The sequence below is a fragment of the Morus notabilis genome, unplaced genomic scaffold (assembly GCF_000414095.1).
Source record: "Morus notabilis unplaced genomic scaffold, ASM41409v2 Scaffold1268, whole genome shotgun sequence".
Lineage (NCBI taxonomy): Eukaryota > Viridiplantae > Streptophyta > Magnoliopsida > Rosales > Moraceae > Morus > Morus notabilis.
The window spans coordinates 55,019-60,434 of NW_010361629.1; positions in this window are offsets into that span (position 1 = coordinate 55,019).

Below are 5,416 nucleotides of genomic sequence, written 5' to 3' on the forward strand. Positions count from 1 at the left end.
TCTTTTAAAAACTGTGTTTTTACAGATTTAAATTTTTAGATAATAAGAAAAATATGTCGTTATGATGCCGAAATTTTATTAAAACCTACAAATTTTAAGTATTTAATTAATAAAAATTAATTATATTAATAAAAAAACAGTAGGAAGTTTGATGGTAAGGTTGATCGTCGTGCTCCTCCGCCTCGGAAGTTTGTCGAAGAAATATCATTTCAGTTACAGAACGTCGGAGTTTTAGAATAGTGGCATTTGTGTTCGCGGGGCAAATAATCAGGTTTTCTATGGAGTTTTGGAAGTGGTTTATGAATTAATATACATTAACAACAATTCAGTATTCCTTTTCAAGTGTAAGTGGTTTGACACTCGCGCAGAAAAAAGAAGAATTCAACAATACAAGAATAGAATAAGTATCTTCGCTAATAACTTGTGGTATGAGAATGACCTTTTATTCTAGCTTCCGAGGTGGAATAAGTTTTTTACATTGATGATTTATTTAACAGTCTGAATTGGAAAGTTGTGGAACACTTTGGGCATCGACATATATGGGATTTTCTAGAAGAGGACGTCGACGAGGTCACGATAGTTCAAGATACAGAATCACGAAATGTTGAGTTAGTAGTTGAACTACCTGAACTGGACAACTTAACATTTGATCGGCCTGATATTGAAGCAAATACTTTCACGTCTGACGTTGACGCATACTTGCGGGACAAGTCGCCCGCTGAAGATGAAGATGACTTCATTGACGATGGTAATGATGAAACTGTGTTTGAGTATATCGAAGATGAGCCCGTAGATTCTGAAGATGATGATGAAGTAGAAAGTGCTGATGATGTTGAATACATTTGTAGTGACGACGAATAGAGACAAAATAGTTAATTTATATTTATGAATTTTTTTTTATCAAATTTTTAATAAATTGCGTACCAAATAAAGTAACAAATAAATTTTTTTAACGACACAGCGTCTCGATGTCTGGCCCAGTAGCTACATGCACTGGCTCTGCAGGAGGATCATAGCCTCCACCTGATCTGACGAGACTCCCGGCGTGTTGTCAGTCAGGTATTATATGCTATACCACTGACTCCCAAAACTTGTTACTTGTCGAACTCTCTATAATCAAATTTTATTATTTTTATTTTCTTACAGTTCCGGAGCCTACATCTCGACGTCGGTCTAGTTGAGGGGTAGCTATAGGTCGAGATATAGTGGAGAAAGTACAAAAAGATGGGAAGCTTTTTGTCTTGTTTGACGAGATAGGTTCGTGGAAGGTGATTGGCGAAAATGCTAAATATTTTGATAGTGCTTTCGGCTTGAACACAAGAGATATATGTGACCCACACTACAATGCCTGGAAGGACGTGCCTGAGGAGCACAAAAAAAGGATTCAAAATCGCATGCTGGTATCTATTTAAAACAAAATTTGTTCTAAACATTTTTAATTGTGGATAAAATAAATAAGATTTATTTGTTGATTTTTTTTTTATATATTCCACGATTGGTTTAAACTCGACTACGACCACGACAACGGTATCATTACAGATATAGTCAACCATGAAGCTAGTAAATGTTACAAGGACTGGAAGACTACCTTGCACTGACACTTTCAGAAGATGGGAGGGACAGAAAAAGAGGATTTTGTCAGGCAAAATCCTCCTAAAAACTTAAGGAGAAAAGAGCAATGGGACCTTGCTGTGATCATTTTACGTCCCCTACTTTTCAGGTTCAATTTTATTATATCTTTTTACTTTTGATTAATTGGTTTATTTAATTATTAAGTTACTAATTCATCTATGATCATTGCTAGAAAAAATATGTTACAAATCAACAAAACCGTGACAGTTAGAAGTGGTCTAGCTTCCATGGTAGAAAGTCATACTCCCAGCATCGTTTCGATAAGGTAATAGTAATTTGCATACTTGTTAACTTTTTGTCACTTTGGCTTAATAATTATTCTAACACGTTCAACTTGATTAGGCAAATCCTGAGACCCAGGAGCTAAGATCATTAATTGACAATATGGGTGACATGCACCGTCATGGGCAGAATTTTATCAATCCGGATGCAGAACAGGCATTTGTAAGTAAATTTTAAACTTATTTCTTTTTTCATATTGAACATAACATATTATACTATTTTTAATCCTTTTTATTTCATTTACCTTTACAGGCTCAGATGGAGGTGGAAAGAACCACACAGATGACAAAATCTACCGGGGAAGGTTCATCCACGGCAGTGAATGATGAGGGAATTATATCCCAAGTCTTGGGAAAGCGCAGAGGACACACTAAGGGAGTGGCACTGACACTGCCATGAAAGAATCGTTCAAGTGCTTCCACCTCATCATTTGCTTTGCAATCGGACGGGTCATCTACGGTTAATTTGCCCCAGCATGTCCAAAACTGGCTGAACAACCTCTACATCGAGCAATGCAACATGTTCGACAACCAGTAGATCATGATGGAAGTCATGCACTCAATGAATCCCAACATCAACTTCTTGCCAGTTAACCGTCCCCAACCGTTGGTTCCTCCGCCGCCTGAGCGAAACAAAGAAGACGAGGATGGCGACGACAATGCTGCTAATTTAGGAGATTAAAATATCTGTTTTTATTATTCCTATTATCAATACTTTTTAGTATTTCTTGATTAATTTACTTTTAAAGACTTAATTTATTATTGTGTTAATTATTTTATATCAATCATTTATTAACAAATATCAATTTGATTGTTTTATTTTATTATTAAATTTTCTTCTAATTTATATATTTAATAACGAAAAAAATAATTTTTGCGATGACAAACCTAAAATGTCATCGCAAATAGTCTACGTTATTAGTGACGACAATTTAGATTTTGTCGTCGCAAAAGTTTAAAAACCTTTTGCCACAACAAATATCGTCGCAAATAATTTAGGACATGTCATCATCAACCACATATTCGACGGAACTTTTGTGACGACTTATTCGCGATGATTGTCGTCGCTAATATATTTGCGACGACATTCAAATCTATGTCGTCGCAAATACATTATTTGCATCAGATTTTTTGTGACGACTAATTTGGGGAAGAGGACTGAAACATGCCACTGAAAAACTCTACTGAGACAAAGATGGGCTGTCAAGAACGTAGAGGAGGTAGGATGGGCAGTTGGTCAGATCTAGTATGGATCGTACATGGACGGTAGTTGGAGTCGGCGGCTCTCCTAGGGTTCCCTCATCTGGGATCCCTGGGGAAGAGGATCAAGTTGGCCCTCGACAACATGTCGTCGAAAATAAAATATTTACGATGACAAATGAGGTATTTGTGACGACATGGTGTCGCCGCAAATAAGCTTTTTTGTTGTAGTGAAAAAAAATGAAGAGATAAAGTGAGAGTTTTAATATTTTGAGATAAAATGGGAATCACCTAAAGTTTAGAGGAGTTAAATCAAAATAATCATATATATATATATATTTTTTTTTTTTTATCAAAAGCTTTATTTTCTCCTAAGCATTTATGTGCTCCAATAACTAACCACAAGCATATTGGGGCGTATACATATATGTTTCTTCATTAAAGCTTACAAAATATATTTGTGATATTAATTTCATGAGAAAATAGTTAACAAACATTTATATTGTTGGACATTTGTCTTCTTATTAATTCTATTACATTATTCTACTAAACTTTTATGAGAATTGTAAAAGTAAGAAATGAAGCTAAACCATTTGAAAATTAAACATCTATATTCACACGTGGCTCCAACTAATATATATTGTGTGTATATATATATATATATATATATGACTTTGATGGCGCTTGGTGCACTACGTTTTCTTTGTAAAATATTATTAAACAAAACCTTAATGGTACACTACTTGTAGTGGACACTTATGTCGTTTTCTTTTTGGTTTTTAAAGAAAAAGAAAAGAAAAGAAACGATGTCTATCGTTTTCTTTTTCTTTGGTGGGGATGAATTATTCATGTTTAATGGAAGTTGGCTGGTTATATACAAGCAGGCGGAATTCTAATCACAGCTTTTTTAGTAAGAGCTTAAAAATAGTATGTCAGTTGTTATTCAATATGTCAATTAAAATTAAAACGAATTTTTTTTAATTAAAAAAAATGATAATTCACCATTATATAAGTTGGTACCAAAATATTCGGATTATAAGTTTTGGGATTTCTTGAACTTTCTCTAGACAAATATGTATTTGCAGCTCGTGGGAATACTTTATTAATTACAATTAAGAAAATCCAATAGCTAATGATGTGATCAGTCGTTAATTTAGTGTGACTCTGATGGAATAATGGTCATCCTCTTTGCCCTAAAAAGATAAAATAATATATAATCATGCCCATCTTCTGATGAAATGAATCTAACTTAGAGTTAAGGATTAAGATGGTGATAGTATGACGTTGGTAGAGAAATCCAAGGAACCTCCAATTTCAATTGTCGGTGTTTTTCAACGCGGGAAAATGGGAGGATTATAGCAGTCGCACTACAATAACAATCAGGTCCTTTGTCTCTTTTTTTTTGCTTTTATTTTTTTCTGTCCAGAGAACTTCAAGGTTCAAAAATGGGGGTGGAAGTTATAGCGTGAAGAAGGGATTTTTTTTCCCCCAAGGTGAATAAGGGAAAAGATTAGATGCAATTGTCTTTATTTTTGTTTCTATGGGAGTGATGAAATCGGGCCCTTGACTTTAGTTTTTAAGATTTCACCCTACTAGTAGGGAAAAGGGAGTAATCCTACGGTACATGTCCATACACCATATAAAATAGACCGTATTAATTTAACATCATATTAATTTATGTAATATAATAATGGTACCAAATATTATACTAATGAATTATTATTTAATACGGTGCTTTGATACAATAAAAAAAAATATGCTCCGAGTAACTTGGCTGGTACAAGTGGCATTACTCCGTTATGACCACATGCGTTCATCTCCTTGCTCTTCTACTCCCATTCCACTAATTCCTTCAAATTTATAGAGATCACACATGAACAACAAAGGATAATAGTCCAAATAACAGCTGAACAAAAGCATAGTTTCAAAGATATAGCAATAATTGGCTTTTATTTATTTGTTAAAGTTTGTCACTCATGAGTGGTTTTTGTTTAGGGCTTATTATACTGATACCTCATGTGTTTTATAAAAATTACAGCTACACATTTTTTACTGAATCTAATAACATCAACACTCCTCGTCTTAAACTTTATTAAATTTAGGATAAATTTTATTTTTGCTCTTCGAACTTTAGTCTTTTTGTCACTTTACCATCCGAACTTTGAAAATTGTTCTGCGCACCCCCCGAACTTTAAAACGTTATTAACTTTGCCCTTTCTCTTAAGTTGTGACGATCCTAACTTTTGATCATCATCCTACGTTCATACTTAGCATTACTCATCCTCTACTACTTTCTAATTATA